This window comes from Sus scrofa, chromosome 3 (genome assembly GCF_054392235.1).
Source record: "Sus scrofa isolate SSC_HxYL_T2T_F1_AM1 chromosome 3, Sscrofa_HxYL_maternal_Yorkshire_Landrace_v2.0, whole genome shotgun sequence".
In the NCBI taxonomy this organism is placed as follows: domain Eukaryota; kingdom Metazoa; phylum Chordata; class Mammalia; order Artiodactyla; family Suidae; genus Sus; species Sus scrofa.
This window is the reverse complement of record NC_139385.1, coordinates 61,927,940-61,952,085: the sequence shown is the minus strand read 5'-3', so window position 1 is coordinate 61,952,085 and position 24,146 is coordinate 61,927,940.

The window sequence follows — 24,146 nt, the reverse complement described above, 5'->3', positions numbered from 1 at the left end:
TGACTCGTATCCATGAGGACATAGGTTTGATCCCTGGCCTCCCTCAGTGGGTTAAGGATCCAGCGTTGCTGTGAGCTGTGGTGTAGGTCGCAGATGAGGCTCGGAACTGGCATTGCTGTGACTATGGTGTAAGCTGGCAGCTACAGCTCTGATTCAACCCCTAGCCTGGGAACCTCCATATGCTGCGGGTGTGACCCTAAAAAGAGAGAAAAGAAAACAAAAAAACTGTGTGCGCATGTGCACAGGAGCCCAGATGTCTAAGAGGTGAACATTTTTAATTTCCGGAGGGTTTATCTGTTCTAGTTTAGGTTTAGTCAGGTTTAAACTACTAGGGTTCAGTAGTTCATAACTACTATATGTAACATGTGGCTCACTACGTACAATTGGACCCTGATGGTTACCGTGGAGAAATAGTACAAGTGAATCCTTAACGCGCGTTATCTATCCTATTGTATTGCGGTAAATATCGTTGGTCCATCATTGCATGTTCCAGTGGGGGGCAGGATGTTTCAGCAAGTTGAACTAAGCAGTGGTCCTCACCTCAGGTGAGTTTTGCTCCCCAAAGGACATGTGGCCGCATCTGGGAACGTTTTTGTGTTTACTGACTGGGGAGGAAGAGAGTGGACACTGGCATCTTCATGGGTAGAGAGCTGGGCTGTTGCCAAATATCCTACAAGGCACAGGACAGCTCCCACAGCAAGGAGTTATCTGGCCCCAAAGGTCAAGAATGCCAAATTTGAGAAGCCCTGAATAAGGGTGACCCACGGCAGATGCCGGAGTTTGGTAACATCTTTCTCAAATGTCAACCGTCTATCACTGATGACACAAAGGTAACATCCTAAATGTCCCTGCACTGCGAGACCCTCATGGAGACTCTGATGGCTCCTTGCAGTAGGGTGCAGCTGGATAGAAATTTGCCTGGAGCAGAAATCCCTTTTGCCTCTCCCTATTTATCATCATCATCATTACTTTTTTACTTGGGTTAGCAGATGTTTCTTTAGTGCTCTGACACCCTTTTTAATTTGCACATTTATTAATTTGGCTGACGGAAAGCAGAGTGCTTTACCTGCCGAACTCTTCCTATACCTGGGGGCTGGTGGCATCCCACGTAAAGGGTGGCCCTGGCCAAGCATCTGCCACTAGGAAGCATTTTCAACCTAGATATCTTTTAAATTGGATCCCTGTCTGACCAGGGCGTTTGGGGCTTTTGTCCCATCTCTCCCACCAAGCGAAAGGAACTGATGGCTCTGAAGTCCATTTACCTGTCCACTCTAGGGGGAATTGTTTGGATTCTAACAGGCACCCTTACAACATCCCATTTATAGCTGTGACCAAGAAGTAAGCAATTAATCAGACATCTCTCCTAACAGTACTGACCTGCCAGCATTCAAATGCTTTAATTAAAATCACAGCACAATATATGCCAGGGGTAACAGCTTAGCGATGTCTCCACAAGGCAGGAAGCTGCCTTCCTCACCAGCCCTGAAGCAAACACATATTCTAGACATCCCAGGCAGGAGACCTTTAATGAAAAGGAAAGGACTTCTCCAGGGATGGTTTTTACATGCTGCTGTTCACCTGCAAAAGTAGCTTCTGTCCACAGCATCCGCAGAGACTGCGGCATACAAGGATGCATCCGATAGAGATTTTCTTGCTTCTTTTTTTCTTTTACTTTCCTTCTCCCTTTTTTTTCATTTTAATCTTTGGACACAGAGGAGCCATATTATACCCAGCACTGTTCAGCTTAGCTCACCTCTGCTCCTTCAGATATAAAATGTCAGTGCAACTCTGAGATTTTTGAATTCTTAAATATCAGTAAGCACAGGAAAAGCTGGATTTTTTTTCTTCCCATGGTAAGTCACCCCTGTGACAGGTTGGAGTCTCAAAATACGCATGCCTGCCCCCGGCCACTCCTGCCGCGTACTCAGTCATACAAAGATTTTAAAATAGCAAGAATATGTTACATTCAGAGTTAGATTATTTTGGAGAGTTTGGAAAGATTGCCATCCCCTGAGTTTTATTACAGGTGCACTCATTTTTCCCTCAAGGTCATATATAATGCCGTTGAAAGAGGTCAGCCTTCTTTGAAATAAACACAAAACTCATTAGTTTCTTCTTGAGGTATGGCACACCACAGTTAACAATTGCCTATCTTGCCTATTTTTAAACTAGTAATCTGGATGTAGTAACAGGTAATATATAACATGAGCAGATTACTTCTCTAACATAAGCTGCAATAACACAAAATGCCCCTGACTCATCATACCCTGTGGTCATTGTCTTATACTCTGAGTTCAGTTGGTGTTTTGTCTTTTGCCTCTAGCTAAAATTCTGCAACACTCTCTCCATGCAAAGTGTTTTTAAAGAGTTAGTCTTCTTGGTAAATTTCCACCAGAACCGATGTCCGATACTATTAATATCGGTCTCCCAGTCACCCAGGATTCCCCAGTTGCTTTGGAAAACTTCATGTGTCTTTTGCTAAGAATCCAAATCCTGAATGACTTTACTCACGTGGCTTCCACCCCCCCACCCCCCGCCTAGCTGCTTTCAAAACTTGTGACCTTTGTGGATTCTATTATAAAGTGCTTTCATGGCTTATCTTTCCTTCCACATGTGGCTCATAAACGTTTGGGGCATCTGCAGGGAGTAGCCTGCATCCCTCGACACCTCAGAAGGGGTCTCTGTATCCCTTTTCCCCGCTGCCTGGCCCTCTGGGTCTCGTCCTCCCTCCACTTCCGGAAGCCAGCCTCCTCTCACTGTGTTTATCCACGCTCCCCTCGGGGCACTGCATATGGCCAGCTTCCTTCTCCACTCAGCAGCCCGTTACACTCTCTCTTTCTCATATCCTGGCCCCTTTCAAGTGTGTATCCTTTTCCCTTTGAAGGACACTGATCCTTCCCACCATGGTTTTCAACTTGGAAATACGAAACTCAAAACGGTCCTTCATTTCCCTCCTCCCGCCTCTACCTCCCTTCAGGGTTTATTAAAATAATCTCCTTCCTTCTCTCTCTCTCTCTTCCCTTCCTTCCTCTCTCTCTCTCTCTCTCTCTCTCTCTCTCTCTCACACACACACACACACACACACACACACACACACACACACGCACACACACAGAGTCCCTGAAACCAGCATGCTCAAGTTCAGGGAGAAAGACCCTTTCATCTTCTTGCCTGGCCATCATGAAAGACAGTGGACAATCTCAGCAGAGCAGACCTAGATCCAGGTGGCAGTAACCAAACATTATTCTTGTTAAAGGAACTTGGAAACCTAAAGACGGCAGGACACAGAGTGAGCTTTTCTTTATCCCAAGTTTGATTTTTCTCTCACCCTTTTCATGAGCTCCTCCTGATCGCCTTTAGCCTAATCCATTTTCTAAAGGTTATCTTTTTTTTTGTCTTTTCTAGGGCTGCACCCGCGACATATGGAGGTTCCCAGGCTAGGGGTCAAATCTGAGCTGTAGCCACTGGCCTATGCCAGAGCCACAGCAACACGGGATCCGAGCCGCGTCTGCAACCTATACCACACCTCATGGCAACGCTGGATCCTTAACCCGATGAGCAAGGCCAGGGATCAAACCTGCAACTTCATGGTTCCTAGTCAGATTCGTTAACCACTGAGCCACGACGGGAACTCCCTCCTAAAGGTTATCTAGAAGGCAGATGTATTCGTCAGGATTCTCCAGAGAAAGGCATCCAACAGGACGGGGAGAGAGAAAGAGAGATTTATTTGAAGGAATTGGTTTATGATTATGGAGGCTCAGTCAATCCAAAACCTGAAAAGGGAGGAAGTGGGGGTGGCAGGCTTGAGAGTCCATTGATTCAAATGTTCACCTCATCTGAAACATCCAGAACAATGTTGGATCAAATATCTGGACACCATGACCCAGCCATGTTGGCACATAAAATTAACTGTAGGAATTCCCAAGTTATCTTCTACAGAACACTAGTTCTCTGAATTAAACACTGGATTAAACTGTGTCTTGGGTATTTCCGTTTATGATTAAAAGGAAGAAAAATCGTAACAGTCTGTATTGAACTTCAGCTAGATGTCAAGGGCTCAATAATCACTATCTTATTTAATTCTTTTCTTTCTTTTTTTTTTTTTTTGTCTTTTTAAGACCACACCTGTGGCATATGGAGGTTCTCAGACTAGGGGTCCAATATGAGCTGTAACCACTGGCCTTCATGCCACAGCCACAGCAACGCCAGATCCGAGCTGTGTCTGTGACCTATATCACAGTTCATGGCAATGCTGAATCCTTAACCCACTGAGCAAGGCCAGGGATGGAACTCACATCCTCATGGATACTAGTCGGTTTCATTAACTGCTGAGCCACAACAGGAACTCCTTATTTAATTCTTATCACAACTTCATGAAAGAGGTACCATTATCAGAATACTTGATACTGCAAACCTATTAGAAAAAAAAAAATATGGGAGTTTCTGTTTTGGCTCAGCAGTAATGAACCTAACTAGTACCTATGAGGATGCAGGTTCAATCCCTGGCCTTACTCAGGGGGTTAAAGATCTGGCATTGCCATGAGCTTCGGTGTAAGTTGTAGACTAGGCTCGGATCCCAAGTTGCTTTGGCTGTGGTGTAGGCTGGCGGCTACAGCTCTGATTCAGCCCTAGCCTGGGAACCTCCATATGCCACAGATGAGGCCCTAAAAAGACAAAGATTAAAAAAAAAAAGGGGGAAGGAAGGGAGGAAGGAAGGAAGAAATAAGATATGTACAAATATTACTGTTTTTCAACCTCGCACTTTATGAAAAGAGGGATACAAAGCCTTCATCAATGCCTGCATCACTATTAGACCAACAAATTTTAGAACCATCTAAATAGTTCTGTCTGCCACATCAGCTCTATTTACATCTAATTTGTTGGAGTGACAGCATTTTTAACCCTTTACCCAAAGCCACAGAATATTAGGATGATTATTTATGTCATCTATAAGTACATTTACCTGAGATTTCATAAAACATGACTTGAGAGTTCTTAAGCTTACACGGTAACAGAAAGTCCTCAGCTTACCTCTGTAAGCAGCCAAAGCCCAAACTGATCAAAGAACGACTATTAGCAGGAGCTGGCTAAGGAATGCAAAGTTTATTTGGGGGTAATGAAAATGTCCTAAAATAGATTATGGTGATGAATACAAAACTCACAAGTATTCATGATATACTAAAAGCCATTAAATTATATATTTTAAATGGATGGTTTTTATAGTACGTGAATTGTATCTCAATAAAACTGTTAAAAAAAAAAAAATCTGGTTGTGGAGTTCTCATTGTGGCACAGCGGAAACAAATTCAACTAGTATCCATGACGATGTGGGTTCAATCCTTGGCCTTGCTCAATTTGTTAAGGATGCTTCCTTGCTGTGGCTGTGGTATAGGCCAGCAGCTGCAGCTCCGATTCGACCCCTAGCCTGGGAACTTCCATGTGCCTCAGGAGCTGCTCTAAAAAGAATAGAAAAAAAAAAAAAAAAACTGATGGAAGTGGTTTCATGTTATAAAGTGTTCCTTGAAAGAGACTTGGTTGCAAAAAAGAAAAAGCGATTGCAACAGCATCCAGTAGGGAAAAAAGATTAGCAAAGAGTCAACTACAAGGCAAGTGCCTTTTTGTTTTGCAAATGACAACTTGGCAGTGCTGGGGAGCAAGGAGGGCTTTTGCCTTATATTCCAGCACCCAGGTAACAGATTCCATCCAAGTCACACAGCAGCTTAGCTGATCCTGCCTCACGCACCCTTTAGCCTTGAGGGCCTCCAGGGGGAAAGCAAAGGCCATACTTTCCAAGGCAGGAGCCAAGAAAGCTGGAAGAAATGCAAGAGGAACCCTTGGTGAGGGAATGGGCACGAGGAAAAGCTGTAGCAAAGGCCGCTGAGGTTGAGGATGGCAAATGTTAGATTCTTCAAAGTCAAGGGCATCTGTGCCATGTCACATTCTCCAGATCTGCCTTCCACAAATGGGGGCCAGAAGTCAAATGGGACTCCCTGCTTGTTTCATAAATAACAATTTTTTTAGGAATCTGGCCACGCCCTCTTCATTTATGTATTGTCTGTGGCTACTTCCCTACCAGGGCAGAGCTGTCTGACTATAACAAAGACCTTTCGATTCCTTTGACAGAGGCCAGTGCAAAGCCAGGACACTAAGGCTGCCCATTTTCCTGGCAAGCTCCACCCTGTGTCTTTCTTACTGGTTCTTGTAAAGACACAGCTTTTTCCACTTGGCCTTGGTGGTGTTTTTTCTTGTTTTTTTTCTTTTTGCTTTTTAGGGCCACACTTGAAGCAAATGGAAGCTCCCAGGCTAGGGGTCGAATAGGAGGTCCATACCACAGCCACAGCAATGTGGGACCTGAGCCACGACTTCAACCTACACCACAGCTCACAGCAACGCCAGATCCTTAACCCACTGAGCGAGGCCAGGGATTGAACCTGCATCCTCATGGATCGTAGTCAGATTCATTTCTGCTGAGCCATGATGGGAACTCTCCTGGAGGTGATTGTTTTTTTTTTAACATCCTATTGACATTCAGGGAGCAATACTTGCTTCTCCCCATCTTAACCAGGATGACTAATGAGAAAATTATCTTTAAATTACTTGGATACCCTCAGAAAGAAAAGATGACATTCTGATGTTCCTGTGGTGGCTCAGTGGTTAACAAACCCAACTAGCATCCATGAGGATGTGGATTCAATCCCTGGCTTCCCTCAGTGGGTTAAGGATCTAGTGTTGCCATGAGCTGTGGTGTAGGTTGCAGCCACTAGCTTGGATCCCCTGTTGCTATGGCTGTGGTGTAGGCCGGCAGCTGCAGCTCCAATTCAATCCCTAGCCTGGAAACTTCCATATGCTATGGGTGCAGCTCCCCCCCACCCCCCAAAAAAAGAAAAAAAAAAAAAAAGATGACATTCACCAGGATAAAAACAGTTTCAACTGACAGGAGATTTCTTTTTTTTTTTTTTTTTGAGTAATACTGTGGTAGTATCCTGAAAAATGTGGCAGATGGCATAAAATCCTGTTTTAGAGTCAGGCAGCCCTGGCGTGAAAGAGCCACTGACCAGGAGTGACATCTGGGACAGGACACATGTGCTTCTGAGACCACTTCCTGGCCTGTCAAGTGGGACTAAGAATAACCCCTTGCTGGGTTTTGATGAGGAGTTAAATGCCTGGCACCGAAAAGGAACCTAACAAACCACGTCAGAACTGAGTGCTAACAAGCAAAGTGTAATTTCTCACAACTGTGTGGTTTTCTGGGTAGTTTTGCTGGTCTCACCTGGGTTTCCACAAGCCTCCCTGGTCAAATGTAGGGGAGGAGCTGAGGGCTGTGTCAGCCGGGCCCCGGGACTCTCTCCAGGGCCACCCAGCCTGGGCTTGGCCTCTAGGATGGTATTTACCATGTTAGCACTTGCTGTGTATCTGCTGATGGGCCATAGGCCCAGACAAGCCCGTGGCCAAGCCTATGGCCATGTGGTCTCCACCTCTGATGGGGGCCGGGGAGGGGGGGAGCAGGGGGAGACCGGGCCACTCCCAGGCACCCCCCTTGCTCAGAATGAGGCTGAGGAAAGGCAGTTCTGTGTCTTCCCATCTGTGTCTGTGATGGTTCCTCGGGATCCCAGACACTGTCCATGTGCCAGGAATGTTCCAACACCCCAGTGTTATTCTTTCCCAGGAGCCAGACACTGTGCTCTGTCTACCTGACCAGTAGGTATGGCTACTATGCTTTTACTAATCTCATCTGTCAGACCTTAGGGACATTAAATAATGCCTATGAGGTTAGAAAGTGTGGAGCAGGATTTCAAACCCAGCAGTCTCACTCCATAGCCTCTCCCCACCCCTCTGCAGCCTCTGCAGCCACTCATGTCCAACAGGCTCAGAGAGGGTTTGGCAAATGCCTCTTTGCCCAAGAGTTCATTGGCCGTGTGGCGGCACTGGCTGCAGGCCCTGGAGCCCAGCACGGCTGTGGGTGTGGGGGTCCCCAAGGGTTTCCCTTCCCAGCACTGCCTTCAGGCCCAAACTGCACAAGTCAACAGCATGGGAGTTGCTTCTTTCCAAGTATTCCCAGGATGCCCAAGAGAGGATTACAGCAGCGAAGGCCTAACCTGGAAATCAGATCCAATCTAGGTCCCCTTCAGGCCAATAACCCTTTGGCCTGGGCCTTCCCAGTTTTAGCAGGTCTGGAAAGCCCTAGAAAGGTCCCTTGGGGAACTTTTGCAAACTGGGAGAGTTGGTCATGGGTCTAGTCCACTCTTAGTCTGGAAGACTCTGAAAACATTTGGTCCCTGATTGAACAACTAATGGAATGAGAAAAGTCCCCCCACCACCCCAGACTGATCTTACTGCCAATGAATCTTCAGATCCTAGTAAAAAATTTGGCATCAAATAGGAGCTTTAAAAAAATGCTCATTGAGTCACTGAGTATGTGGATGTATGAATAAATGAATCCAGCTCAGAAGAGGTGGCCCCTATTTCTGTTGCTCAAGAGAGCGGATGGCACCACGAAACCCAAGCACATGATCCAGCCTTTGCCCCAGAGTGGACACCAAAGACTTTTATGAACTCAGTCCCTTCTAAAGCAAGGAGGCATGGACTCAATGGCCAATTGATTTGAGAAACTCAAGTTTCACTCAAAAGAACAGTTTTTTTTTCTAAATCGCATAAAGTCCTCTTGTGTTATGTTTGGTGATATTCTAATCCAACATGTTTATTTAAAAAAGAAAGAAAGAAAATCACCTTTTGTACAATGCAACCAGCTTCGCTTAAACTCTCTGGATTACTATACTTCAGGGAAGAGAGCAAAGACATGAGCATCTCCTCAAGTCTTAATGAAAGCCACGAAGAAGTCAAAGAGATCCTTAGTTAGAGGTGAAGGGCAGAACTCTGGACCAAACGTTTGTGTCCCCCAAAAAAACTCATACATGGAAGCCCTAACCCCCAAAGTGACAGCACAGGAGGTGGAGCCTTTGAGAGGGGGTGGGTCACGAGGGTGGAGCCCCCAGGAATGGGATTAGTGTCCTATCTGAAGACACATGAGAGAGATCACCTCCTCCTCTGTGGGGGGGTCATCTGTCTGCAAACCAAAAACAGCACCTTCACCAGGAACCAAATAGCCTGGCTCCCTGACCTTGGACTTCACAACCTCCAGGACTGTGACAGATAAATTTCTGTTGTTTAAGGCCCACCTTGTTGGTGGTATTCTGTTACTGCAGCCCCCACTGACTCAGACAAACAGTGTAGTCCAGAGATTAAAGGCAAGTGTGTTGAAGTCAAGCAAACATGTACTTGAACTTGGGCTCTGCTACATTCTAGCTGAACACGGCAGGTGGGTTCTTTTTGTTTGTTTGTTTGTTTTTTTGTCTTTTTGACATTTCTTGGGCCACTTCTGCAGCATATGGAGGTTCCCAGGCTAGGGGTCTAATCGGAGCTGTAGCCGCCAGCCTACACCAGAGCCACAGCAACGCGGGATCCAAGCCACATCTGCGACCTACACCACAGCTCACGGCAACGCCGGATTGTTAACCCGCTGAGCAAGGGCAGGGATCGAACCCGCAACCTCATGGTTCCTAGTCGGATTCGTTAACCATTGCGCCACGACGGGAACTCCCCTGCAGGTGGGTTCTTAAAGCCTGTGTTTTCTCATCTGCAAAATGGACACGGCGCTGCCTGTCTTCCAAAGCTGTGGTGAGAATTCCACAGGATGCCTGTCCTGGTTAGCCTCAAGGAAGTGCAGGGGTAAGTGTCCACAGACTGACTTTTGCCCTCAGAGGTTTCGCAGTTTGCCTAAAATACGTTCACTTCGTATCAAAAGTGCTTCGCTCCAGGCCTGACTCACAGTGAGTGTTGCAGTAAACTCCGTAGCTAAATATACTGAAGTTCTCCCAAACTTTGCATTAACTTTTTATTATTTTTTATTTTTTGTCTTTTTAGGGCTTCACTTGTGCCATATGGAAGTTCCCAGGCTAGGAGTCCAATCAGAGCTGTAGCCGCTGGCCTACACCACAGCCACTGCAACGCAGAATCCAAGTCTCGTCTGTGACCTACACCACAGCTCAGTCAACACCAGATCCTTAACCCACTGAGAGAGACCAGGGATCAAACCCGCGTCCTCATGGATGCTAGTCCAGTTCATTAATCACTGAGCCAAGACAGGAACTCCTGTATTAACTTTTTTAAATGTGTGCTTTTCACATGTAAAAGAATGAAATTAGAACACTCCCTAACACCATACACAAAAATAAACTCCAAATGGATCAAAGACCTGGATATAAGACCAGATACTTTAAAACTCTTAGAGGAAAACATAGGCCAAACAATCTCTGACATAAACGACAGAAACATCTTCTCAGATCTTCCTCTTAGAGTATTGATGATAAAAACAAAAATAAACTAATGGGACTTAATTAAACTTAAAAGTTTCTGCACAGCAAAGGAAACCCTAAACAAAATGAAAAGACAACCCACAGAATGGGAGAAAATCTTTGCAAGTGAATCCACTGACAAGGGATTAATCTCCAAAATTTATAAACACCTTCTGCAGCTCTATACCAAAAAACAAACAACCCCATCAAAAAATGGGCAGAAGATCTAAACAAACAATTCTCCAAAGAAAACATACAGATGGCCAAAAAACACATGAAAAGATATTCAACATCACTCATTACTAGAGAAATGCAAATCACAACCAGTATGAGGTACCACCTTACACCAGCCAGAGTGGCCATCATCAAAAAGTCTACAAACATAAAGTTCTGGAGAGGGTGTGGAGAAAAAGGAACTCTAGTACACTGTTGGTCGGAATGTAAATTGGTACAACTGCAGTGGAAAACAGTATGGAGATTCCTCAGAGAACTAAAAATAGAACTACCATTTGATCCAGCAATCTCACTCCTAGGCATCTACTCAGAGAAAACCACGACTTGCAAAGACACGTGTACTCCAATGTTCATTGCAGCACTATTTGCAATAGCCAAGACATGGAAACAACCTAAATGTCCATCAACAGAGGAGTGGCTAAAGAATATATGGTACATATACACAATGGAGTATTACTCAGCCATTAAAAGGAATGAAATAACAGCATTTTTAGCAACATGGATGGACCTAGAAATCATCATGCTAAGTGAAGTCAGTCAGAAAGTGAGACACCACCATCAAATGCTATCACTGACATGTGGAATCTGAAAAAGGACGCAATGAACTTCTTTGCAGAACAGATACTGACTCACAGACTTTGAAAAACTTATGGTTTCCAAAGGAGAGAGGTTGGGGGGTGGGGGATGCTGGGGGTTGGGGATGGAAATGTTATAAAATTGGGTTGTGATGATCATTGTACAATTATAAATGTAATAAATTCATTTAAGTACTATAAAAAAATAAAATGTGTGCATTTCAAAACTGTTTTTAGCACAGTGCAAAAATATCGAGATTGAAGGAAATTTCAAAACTGTGCAAACTGGTCGTGCCCTGTGGGCACCAGAGACTGTAAAGTAAAAAGGCCCTTTGGGACAAAGGAAACAATGATGTTGCCTTTGTCAGCAGGGTGACAAGGTTCTATTAACGTATACCCTGGGCTTTCTATGAGCTGAGAGCTGCTCCGGGTGTTTTCTGCAGACTGACTCCTCCATCACTTCCCACAGCTCTGAGAGGGGCACCCTCATTGTCATCCTCACTTTAGGGAAAGGGGAAATTGAGGCGCGTGGTTGCCCAGGAAGTCAAGCATCCAGCGTGGCTCCAGAAACTGTGCTCTTGACCCTGGCGAGTATGTTCAGACTAGAAATCATACCCCAGAGGTCTCACTTCGGGTTGTCCATCCTAGGCTGGAAAACCAGATAAAACAGGAGACTCTTCTAGGAAAGAAAAGACTGTCCAGGGCATTCAGACTTTCTGATACTTTTTGGCCTCTTGGGGTCTTCTTTTCTTCTTTTCAAGTTCTCAACTGTGTTCCAAGACACTTGAGGTTCTAGGATAGATAGGCCGATTGGCTGGGGAAAAAAAATGATTAACTTTCCCTCTTAAAAATCAACATATTTTACCCAAGGGAGGTTTCAGAATATACGTTACCTCTCTACAAGGCTGGTCATTTTTCTAATAACTACCTGGGCTTTTTTTTTTTTCCCAATCACATCTAGAGAAGACATGCGCTCCACTCTAAAATAATAGAAATGGCTCAGCTTCTACTCTCATTAATATAATGATTCCATAACCCAATGACAGATAAAAGAACTTTCTTTTTATTCTATTCAAGGCAGGTTTTACATAAAAATAGACCATAACTCAGAGTCTGTAATGTCTATGGAAAGGTTATACTCGTTACCATCCAAATAGGCTGAGCTAATAAAAATTATATTTGTTACAATCCAAATAGATTAACTGGCCTTAAGGGCTTAGCTATGTATTACACTTTTCAATTTTCTTATAATTAAATTAACATAAAATAGTCTTCACAAATAAATGGCTGTTTCGGAAATAGTTAAGCTCTGCTTAACAAAAATAGCCATTCTATTTACCCATACAGCCGCTCAGGTAGACCTGAGAAGTGGAACAAGACTCTCCTCCGTAGAGTAGACTCATGGTCAAGAGAGAGGAAAGACCCACTCAGGTGTGTTCTGCTGAGGCTACAGGGTCCCAGGACAAATCCAGGATGGATGCCACCAGTGCCAGCCTGCAGCTATTCCACAAGGTGCCTGGCCATCAGCCAGCGCACACAATAGTGGGGCCCCCGTCTCTGCACCCAGGTTTCCTGCTGGTCTGAAAGCTCAATAACAAAAGTTCTGCTGCCATTCTCTCAGTCCATCTTTTCCCTTTCCTTCTCCAGAAGCTGGACCTCTGGGTATTTGCCTTCCTGCTAGATATCTTGCTGGGGTATTGCTTCCATTTGTAAAATCCTTTATTCAGGACTTTGAGAGCCATTTCATCACTCTGCCCCAGAAGTGCTCACCACATTAAATCAACAAGGAGGGCTTACATCTCTCAGCTGAAGAGGGCTTGAACCAAGAAGTTGATGACCCTAAACTGGTTGAATCCCTTAAGAGTTGGGAGCCTCCCAAAGCTGATGCATTTCAGCTCAACCTTGTATTTTTTTTAATTTTTTATTAAAGTAGAGTTGAGTTACAATGTTCCTTCAATTTCTGCTGTACAGCAAAGTGACACAGCCACCCATTCACACCCATTATTCTTTTTTCTTTTTTCTAACCCAAGAGACCAGACACAGTTCTCTGTGCTGTACAGCAGGACCCAATTACCCATCCACTCTAAATGTAACAGTCCGAATCTACCAAGCCTAAACTCCCTGTCTGCCGCCCTCTCTCCCTGCTGCCCCCTGGCAAACACAAGTCTGTCCTCCATGTCCAAGACCTATTTCTGTTTTGTAGATACATCATTTGTGCCAAATTTTAGACTCCACATATAAGTGATATCATATGGTGTTTGTCTTTCTCTTTCTGACTTACTCGCTTAGCATGAGAGTCTCTAGTTCCATCCATGTTGCCGCAAATGTCATTTGTCCTTTTTATGGCTGAATAATATTCCATTGTGTGTATGTACCACATTTTAATCCATTCATCTATCAATGGACATTTAGGTTGTTTCATGTCTTGGCTATTGTGAACAGTGCTGCAATGAACATAAGAGGGCATTTATCATTTTCAGTGAATGTTTTGTCCAGATATATGCCCAGGAGTGGGGTGGCTGGATCATATGCTGGCTCTATGTTTAGTTTCTGAGGAACCTCCATACTGTTTTCCATAGTGGTTGTACCAATTTACATCCCCACCAACAGTGAAGGAGTTTCCCTTTTCTTCACACCCTCTCCAGCATTTGTTGTTTGTTTTCTTGTTAATGATGGCCACTCTGACTGGTGTGAAGTGGTACCTCATTGTAGTTTTAATTTGCATTTCTCTAATAATCAGTGATGTTGAGCATTTTTTGGCATTCCTGCTGGCCATGTGTGTGTCTTCTTTGGAGAAATGTCTATTTAGGTCTTCTGCCCATTAGCCTTGTATTTCATTCTATGAATGTCTTCAGAAGAAATAAAGAAATGGAACAAGTAGCTGTTACATTTGACATGATCAGGAGCTGAGAGTTCTCAGTTCTAAGAGTCAAGAGGAAAAACACTCAAGGGAAGGAGGTAGGTGGAAACATCGGCTGGGTGCCCAGATGCTGGTAACTCGGGGCCCATAGTGGTACAACCCTTCCTCCCCTGGTCTCTTGCCCACACATCTTTCTGTGTGTTTGGGGACACCACTCGATTTAGAAATGGGGAAAATGTTGGGAAACTTGGGCAGGTCTACAAAAGCCCTGCATAAGAGTATTACTGAAAGCCTGAAGCAGGATGCCACCAATGGTCAAATTTGTAAGAAGGGTCCTGGAGGGACTCTGAACTGGGTACCATGGTCAGGAGCATAAGTTTGAGGGGCTCTTCTCTGAGCTCCATGGCCCCACAGCATCAGTTGGAAAATACAATCTAATATGACAAATGATGATGTCATGCGAACACTCACGTACGTCATCAGCTCTTTCTACATCCCTGTGATTATCTCCTTAAAAATAATCAGAACTTCGAAAACATCTTGATGGTGTTGGGGCAGATGGTTCAGGCTCCTTCAATCTCCATGTGCCCCCCTGCCTTTGCCCACCTTGGGGTCACCTTTATCCTCCTTAGCATCTCCACAAAAAGCTGAGCAAGAAAAACAGCGATGAGACTCAACATGAGTCCATTTAGCTGCACATCAGCAGTTTTTGTTGAAGGTTTGATGAGGAAATAGGTCCAAAGTAATGGTGTGATAAGAAAAACAAAAGATCTGTGGAGCTCATCTATTTATGGCACCCCTGTTGCCCACCCGCGTGGACAAGCAAGACCTGGCCTTACATTTAAGAAGATTAAAAACACTAAGAGTCAAAGTGCTCCAGGGAGGGGAGCAGGTGAGAAACATTGTAACTTGGTCCCTCCCCTTTGTGTGTACATGGTTGTCAAACTGTTCATCTTCTCCAACCAACTAGAGGCTTTGTCTACAAAGTAGATGTTCATCAGATGCCATCTGGAAAGCACCACCTGTTTGTCACCTGCTAAACTGGTTCTCAGAGATAGTCACCTGGTACAGTCCCGAGGCCCCTTTCCAAACAAGTAATGCCAGGAGTTCTCATCTGACTAGGAACCATGAGGTTGCAGGTTGGATCCCTGACCTCGCTCAGAGGGTTAAGGATCCAAGGTGGCCATGAGCTGTGGTGTAGATCACAGATGAGGCTCGGATCCCTCGTTGCTGTGGCTGTGGTATAGGCTGGCAGCTGCAGCTTCAATTATACCCCTAGCCTGGGAACTTCCATATGCCAGTGATGCGGCCCTAAAAAGCAAAAAATAAATAAATAAATGATTAAATAATGCCTGGGTCCCCATGGGGTTCAGGAAACACTACTCCAAACCCTGGTATGTTGAATATTCCCTCAAAAATACTGATAAGCTCTCTTCATCAAACCTATGTTAACAAATTTTTTTTTGGTCACACCTGCAGCATATGGAATTTCCCAGGCAAGGGATCTAATCTGAGGCACAGCTGCAACCTATGCTACAGCTGCAGAAATGCCAGATTCTTTAACCCAAAGCATCTGGCTGGGGGTCAAAGCTGCACCTATGCAGCTACCCAAGCTGCTGAAGTCAGATTCTTTTTTTTTTTTTAATTCAGTGAGTTTTATTACATTTATAGTTGTACCACGATTATCACAACCCAATTTTATACCATTTCCACCCCAAACCCCCAGCCCACCTGCACCCCCCACCTGTCTCTTGGAAACCATAAGTTTTTCAAAGTCAGTGAGTCAGTATCAGTTCTGCAAAGAAGTTCATTGTGTCCTTTTTTAAATTCCACATGTAAGTGATAGCACATGACACTGGTGTCTCACTGTCCAACTGACTTCACTTAGCATGATGATTTCTAGGTCCGTCCATGTTGCTGTAAGTGCCATTATTTCTTTCCTCTTCGTGGCTGCATAATATTCCATTGTGTATATGTACCACATCCTCTTTATTCACTCTTCTGTCAATGGGCTGAAGTCAGATTCTTAACATGCTGCACCACAGCAGGAACTCCAGAAACACTTCTTAAATGAATAAACTCCAGAAACACTTCTTAAATTAAATAAATAAATAAATAAATATTGCCTTAGGCTCAAAGGCAGTATTTTGAAACTCAATCTCTACATCCTTCTAGGAGGAATCATCCAACAAAACAGATCTCTCATGAACATAAGCACAGTGTCTTATATTGGTGGGCATATATTAAATTCAAATAATATCTATATTAACAACTAACATTCTATGTAGTCCTTATGCTGGCCTAAGCTTTTTACATGCTTTACCTCAGTTACTACTCACAATAACTTAATAGGTTAGGTTCTGTGGTTGGTGGCATTTTACAGATAAGAAAAGTGAGACACAGAGAAATTTATTAATTTACTCAAGATTCACCAAGGTACAAATGAATAAATGAATGGACACAGGTATCTGGAAGAATACTTTACTCTTGATACTTGCCCCCTCTCCTTCCAAAAAGCTCTCCTCTGAATTTATTGGGGGGACTTTCATTGTTGTTTTGTGGCTGACGAAGGTAAAAGAGTGCCAGACAAATCATACTAATAATAAAGCCATTAAGGAGTTCCCTGGTGGTTCGGGGGGTTAAAGGTTCAGCATTGTCCCCTCTGTGGCTATGGTTCCAGCTGTGGTGAGGGTTTGATCCCTGGCATAAGCCTTGGACACAGCCAAAAATAAATAAATAAATAAATAAATAATAAAAATTAAAAATAAAGCCATTAAGTATAAATATTTAAGACTCTATCTTTAGTGTTTTTAGCATGACCCATGTACCTCCTTTTACTAAAACAATTTCCCCAAAACAATATGTAGCTTTCCTAAATACTGTGATGTATTATGTTCCCTTGTATTCCATTTTAGCCGTCTGGTTTGTCCATTCAATTTAATTTTTTTTTTTTTTTGGCTTTTTATCACAGCTCCTAGCAATGCCAGATTCTTAACCCACTGAGCGAGGCCAGGGATCAAACCTGCATCCACATAGTTCATTAAGTGCTGAGCCACATAGGGAATTCCCCGTTCAATTTAATTTTTTTTTTTATCTTTTTGTCTTTTCTACAGCCACATCCACGGCATATGGAGGTTCCCAGGCTAGGGGTCTAATCAGAGTGTAGCCACCAGCCTACACCACAGTCACGGCAATCCCAGATCCTTAACCCATTGAGTGAGGTCAGGGATCAAACCCACAACCCCATGGTTCCTAGTCGGGTTCATTAACCACTGAGCCACAAGGGGAACTCCTCAATTTAATTTTTTAACATAGATAATGACCAATAAAATTGATTTCATGAGCCACAATTGGGTTACAATCTGCCGTTGGAAAACAACACTGCTGTATATAATAAGTCAACCTGCTAGGTAGATTTTTCTTCTGCTTTCAGCTGCTAAAGTTGAGAGTTATAAAGTTATTGCATATATACTTTTAAAAGCTTTCACAATTTTTTTTTTAAGAATGCTTTGTTGTTAGCCAGGAGCAAAAGGGACTAACAGGTTTTGGAGGTTTAGTGTCTGTAAACTCATTTAATTTTTCTCCAGTCATAGAACAATATGTTTCCTTTCATTGGATGTAACCTTCTTAAAAGGAACACACCTTAGAGTTAAACGGTTCAAGTCAGATATGAGATCGTGGTCCCATTTAAGGCCAGAATTGTGAAACTCAAATGCATTCCCCACTTTTGGAAGTAAATGCAAGTTCTTTTTGTGAATGTCTAGTATTTTCTAGACATCTCAACTAGTATGCAGTCAGCTTCCTCAGAGGCTGAGATCTAAAACTCATGTTCTGATAATTCAGTTTGATACATTCTGTCGGAGGCAAGAGCATATGATCAGAAGATTTGCATCTTCTAATGCTGCAGTGGATAAAAACAGCAAGGATTACACAGAAATGAATTTTGGCATGATGCAATCAGGAGGGTAAAAAGAGCTAAATTTTTTTTCTTTTTCTTCTTTTTTGTTTTTTGTTTTTAGGACCACACCTGCAGCATATGGACGTGCCCATGCTAGGGATCAAATTGGAGCTGCAGCTGCAGGCTTATGCCACAGCCACAGCACCACCAGATCTGAGCTGTATCTGCATCAACACCGGATCCTTAGCCCACTGAGCAAGTGCAGGGATCGAACCCACATCCTCATGGACACTATGTCAGGTTCTTAACCCACAGAGCCACAACAGTTAACTCTGAAAAACAGCTAATTTTTTAAAGGATGATTCAAAGGTAAGTTTGATAAGATAAGATAATAAGATATTTTGTTTATATTTAAATCATGCCAGAAAAAAAGAAAATAGAGCATATGGAATTGAACCGAAATGGTGTTTCTGGAAAATAGTTAGATCTAGATCTATTCTTAAGAGTAAGTGCTCTATAAAGGCTAATAAGTCTATCGCTGCAGTATTAAAAAGTTGTATGTGCCAACTTTGAAAGTGATATATTGATATCAGTTTTCTTAACTTCAAAAAAATGTCAGTTCCCTTTTGCCTGTCCCCTTTCTAAAGCAAGACTGAGTCATCTTTCAGTAAGCCATGCCAAGAAATGATGCTAACTATTTCGGGTACTCCAAGACAGTGTTTTTATCTGGTATTGGAAGGTACTTGTCAGAGCAGTTTTTCTAAAGGCTGTCAAATCTGCTCACTCCCCGAGGACACAGTGTGGCAGATCCTCCTAGAAGCCTGGTTTCTTGGGGTGGGGGTGGGGTGAAACGAGGACACTAATATTGCAAAAAGATCACTGGTTTGCAGTTGGCTCATCCAGACACGAATCCAGTGGTCCTCAAGCTTGAACAGTCATCAGGAAAACTGGAAGGGTTAAGGTATGGACTGCTGAGTTCTCCCCACCATGCTGAGTCAGCCAGTGGGGCCAGAGAATTTGCATGTCCAGCAAGTTCCCAGGGTGCTACTGCTTCGGCTGATCAGAACACACTTTGAGAATCGCTGTTCCAGTGCCCTGTTGTTGTGAAGTTAGCACACTTGAACTTAATCCCAAGCTAAAGTGGAGAGCCTTCCTGATGTCTACAGAAATAGCAGCTTCGGGCCGGGGAGCAGCTTGACTGAAAACCAAGAGCACCAATGAAAACGATCCGCAAATGAAAACAGGAAAGCAGCCGTGAGAATGCTGCCCCCGCTCAGCTAGAACCTACAGGGGTTTAAACTCAGCCCAAGTTCTCAAGATGTTATCTTTCAAAAAAGGAAAGGAAAGGAAAGTGTTATCAGACTTCAGGTCTATACAAATAAACGGAGCTGACCTCATTTTCCTTTCAATAAAGAGCCGACGTCTCAGGGCACCAGACAGAGGAAAGGCAAGTGTGGCTAGCCTGTGGATCCAGAGAGCAAAGCCTGTAATGGATCTGGGGGTGGAATAAGGGGTTTGGAGCTCAGATGCTGTAAAACAAGGAATATGAAAGGAAGGAAAGAAAGAAAGAGAGGAAGGAAGGGAGAGAGAGCAAAAAAAGGAGAGAGTGAAAGAAAGAAAGAGAGGAAGGAAGGGAGAGAGAGCAAAAAAGGAGAGAAAGAGAAAGAAAGGAAGAAAGAAAGAAAGAAAAAGAAAGAAGAAGGAAGGAGGAAGGGAGAAAGAAAATAAAAGAATGAATGAAAAGTTAAGCAAAAAAAAAAAAAAAAAATTGAGAAAAACCATGCTGTTGGTGACTGCCACTCTGAAATAGTGGCTCTTCTGACTTCCGGGGCCGGAAACTGGCTGCAACTGGTCTAAAGAGAAGTCCACTTCCCACAATCCCGCGGGGCGGCTCCCGCAGAACAAAGCAGCGCTGGTTCCCTGCGGGGACCCAGGTGAGCCACCGAGCCACTGTGAGTGGGGGCCAGCAGACTGCTTTCAGAGAAAAGGACTTTATTAAAATTCAAAAGAAAAAAAAAAAAAGCTGAGATGATTTAGAAAGCATTATGCATTTATTGAACAAACACTGCTAAAGACATTTCAGCAAACTGTGTGTTTAAAAAGTAATAAATAGCTATTGTGCTTACTTCATAAACTTGTCAGATGGTCTTCATTTTATTTTCCTGAACAAACTGAATTTCTGTACTGCTCATCCCCAGCCAGTTAATAAATACATCACCCTAAAAAGTGCTGTGGTATTAAATTTACAGCAGATAAAATATGGATGAAGTCGCTGGGCCTCAGGTACGTCAAGTGTGATTTAATATCTAGCCCTCCTCTCAGGAGGAGTAAAAGATTACTAGGCTGCTTCCACTGCCAGACAGTGACCTTTGACCCCGAGTAACAGCCCCTCAGCAAACAGCACCAAATGAAGACAGAGAATAACATATAGATTTGCCATAAGAAAAAATTGATCTAAATCCGTATATCAAATCTGCTGATCAGATCTCTGAAGCAACGCCTCACCGTCCTTCATGCCCAGTTATAGAAACTTTGGGCTGGGATGGTTTGGGGTTCTTTGTATGTTTTTACCTTATTACTGTTATTAATATTTGCCTATCAGATCATTGGAATAAAATGTCCTGAGAAGAAAATGCTCCTTGACTTCATGTCTTCACGGTGAGTCACTTCTTCTCTAGTAGGAACTAGAAGCCAGGAGGATCTTTTTTTTTTTTTTTAAGGGCCACATCCACAGCATTTGGAGGTTCCCAGGCTAGGGGTCCAGTCACAGCTGTAGCCTCCAGGTCTATACCACAGCCACAGCAACATGGGATCCCAGCCACAACTGCAACCTATACCACAGCTCACAGCAACGCCAGATCCTTAACCCACTGAGTGAGGCCAGGAATTGAACCTGCGTCCTCATGGATGCTAGTCGGGTTCGTTAACCAATGAGCCACGATGGGAACTCCAAGAAGGATCTTATAAAAAAAGGCGTTGCTCCCCAGGGAAGTTTCTCAACAAGCTGATTTAATTTCTGTCTTTTTAAAAAAAGTTCTGTCTAAATGATAGAAGAAAAAAAATCTCCCAGGAAAACATTTGTTAGCACAGAAAATAAATTCTCTGATTAACATTTTGCCATCCAAAAGGGCTGGTGACTCAGGAGTCCGCTACACTTCAAAGGTGGGAGAGAAATGAGTTTGAAAACAAGAGTGAAAAAGAAGTGAATGGCTGCTGAGCTATTTTTATTTCAAATATATAAAAGTAGAGCCGGTAACTGCCATATATAAATCTTCAAAGTGTAGACTGCCAAGGGTCTTCCTCTAAAGACTGCTGTGAAAAAATAAACTTGGGCAATTAAAGCGGCTTTTTCCTTTCGCCAGGAAGGTGAGGGAAGTGGCCCCGTGTCCCAGGGGCTCTCGGCTTCCTCTGTTCCCAGGGACCCGTGTGTCTTTGCTCATTTCAAAAAATCTCTCCAGCTCTGGGCCTTTGCAAATATAAAGCTTTGGTTGCCTCCCCCGCAAAATGTGACTGCTCCAAGGTTTGAGGGGTTTTTGTTTGTTTATTTGTTTTTCACCAGGCACTTTTGTGCTCCATTGGTAATTGGTTTTGCTGAGCCAGAGGGGGGCTGGGGACAAGGCTGTTTATTTCCAATTTCTTCACCGGTAAATAGTGAAGCCTTGGCGCTACCAGATAGGTTTGCACAAAAGCTCTGATGCTTAAAATGTCTGAAGTGGGTGGGAAATATTTCAAAACAGGGGAGAGAGGGGATTGAGTGGGGGGATTTAAGGGGTATCTGTGTGTGTCTCTGTCTCTGCGTCTGTGTGTGTGTCTGTGGCTCTGTGTGTGTGTGTGTGTCTGTATGTCTGTGTATGTGTGTGTGTCGTGCTTCTGTGTGTATATATATGCGTGTCTCTATGTGTCTATGTGTCTTTGTATGTCTGTGTGTGTGTCTGTGTGTGTCTGTGGTGTCTGCATCTGTGTGTATGTGTCTGTGTGTGTCTGCGTGTGTGTGTGTATGTCTGTGTGTATATGTATGTATGTGTCTGTATGTGTGTCTGTGTGTGTGTATCTTTGTGTGTGTATGCGTGTCTGTCTGTCCGTGTGTGTGCATCTCTGTGTCTGTGTGTGTCTATGTCTGTGTGTGTGTGTCTTTGTCTGTGTGTGTCTGTGTGTGTCTGTATGCCTGTGTCTGTGTCTGTGTGTCTGTGTCTGTGCACATGTACGTTGGCCATGGAAACTCTCCTGCTGGAAATGAAAACTCTACAGGAGGTTAGTGAGACAGGCGTGCCCCCTTCCCACACCCACCCATCTGTGTCAGTCAAACAGCGGCCCCTCCCCACCACCTTTCTAAACAAGCACTTTCCGTGTTCTGCTTGTGCAGTGGACTGGCCAAGGCAGGGTTACACATCATGAGGGACAGGTGTGCAATGCCAGGAGGAGTTGGGACTGCCCCCTTTGTTTGCATCAGTGGGGAGGGCAGTGAGGTGGGTGGGCTGGGGTGGGGTGGAAGAGAAGGAGGGACAGTGACGGGAGGAGAGGAAACAGGACACTAATTCTTTATGCTGGGGGTTATTTAATGTTTTAAATATATATGTGTGTTTGTGAACTTAGGGAGGAGAGCTGGAAGCAACTGGCAAGCAGTTAGAGGTCGTGTGGGGACAAGAAGGGTTTTATCGGCACAGTGTCAAACCCCATGAAAGCCTTCTCATGGGCGTCTCTTTCCTAAAGTGACCAGACAGGGAAGGGTTAGTGTTTAGTTAACAGTTGAGAGGAAAATAATGCCCCAATTTTTAAATATCATAATGTTTTCCAAAGGCTAATTCACCCTTACCAGGCCACCTTTTAGTTTTACCCTTTATTTTCCTCCTGCCTACAATTTATAGATGATCTTGACAGTTATTTCTCAATATAGAATATATTCCTTAAAAACTACTGGGAAATGCTGTTTCCTGGTCCATGAAGCCAACAAGAGCCCCGCCTGGAAGTGATAAGGAAACCTCTTCAGTTAAGACCCTTTCATTTCCTTCTAATACAGGTTGAAAAGGTCTAGGTATGAGCAATATTGATTTGGGTTCTGAACAGTATTTGCAAAACTGGCTTTTGGGGGAATAAACTCGCCTTGCTGGAAATGAACCCAGGGTAATTCATTAGCATTTCAAAACAACTACTAAGTGGCCATTTATTTTCTAATTTTTTAAAAAAACTAACAATACCATTAATTATCCCTTTTATGAATCCTGGTAATAGCTATGTACTTGCAATAAATTAATATTGCACCATCAGGGAGAGGGCACCCCCGCATACTGCACCATTTTTGCTTTCAACAAACCACCAGGTGGACCTCGCAATTCCCACATGAAAAGCGGGTGACAGGTGCCACTCAAAATCTTGCAACTCCTGGTGTTTGAGTCACCAGTACCGGTTTTATTTTCTGCCTTCTGCTCTGCTAAGACCCTTCCCTGGAATGTGCCCATTTCAGGTCCATGTGGACTTAAAAAGAGACGGTCTTGGCATTCACCTTTCTAATCCAAGATTCTTCAAGTACTCTACTCCCAAAGCCAAATGAAGTTGCAATAATAACTTGTTTTTTGTTTTTTGTGGTTTGTTTTTGTTTTCTTTTGAAAAGATTTTATTAAAGGTCTTTACAGAACAACATGCAGACTCCAGATCCAGCTGCCAAGGACACCCTATTATGCTGTGGGTACCGGCTGGGGCATGGCAGGTGGATCTTGCTTCCCACACTTCTGTCCGGAGATGGAGGTGATGGGCAATATCTGGGTTCCACAATGCTCACAAAGTCAGGCAGGGGCTTCTTAGGGCCAATCTATTTTATTTATATATATAAATATATATATATATATATAGGCCTCACTCATGGCCTATGGAAGTTCCTGAGCCAGGAACCTAAACGAGCCTCAACTGCAACCAGCTGCAGCAGCGCCTGATCCTTTAACCCACTGCACCAAGCTAGGGATCAAACCAGGGCCTTCACAGAGAAGCAAGATGCTGCAGTGGGATTCTTAACCCACTGCAACAGCAGGAACTCCAATAATAGCTGGCTTTTCATTTAGTTTAGTTTAATTTTTAATTTGAATTAAAACCCAGCTCACATCTTGTTGTATTTTGTAATAGACTTTATTTTTTAGAACAGTTTTAGTGTCTTCCTAGAGTTTCCTTTTTTTTAATATTGTCTTTAAATTTGTTCTCTTCATTTGATCAACATCATTGAAAATATTTGGAAATTA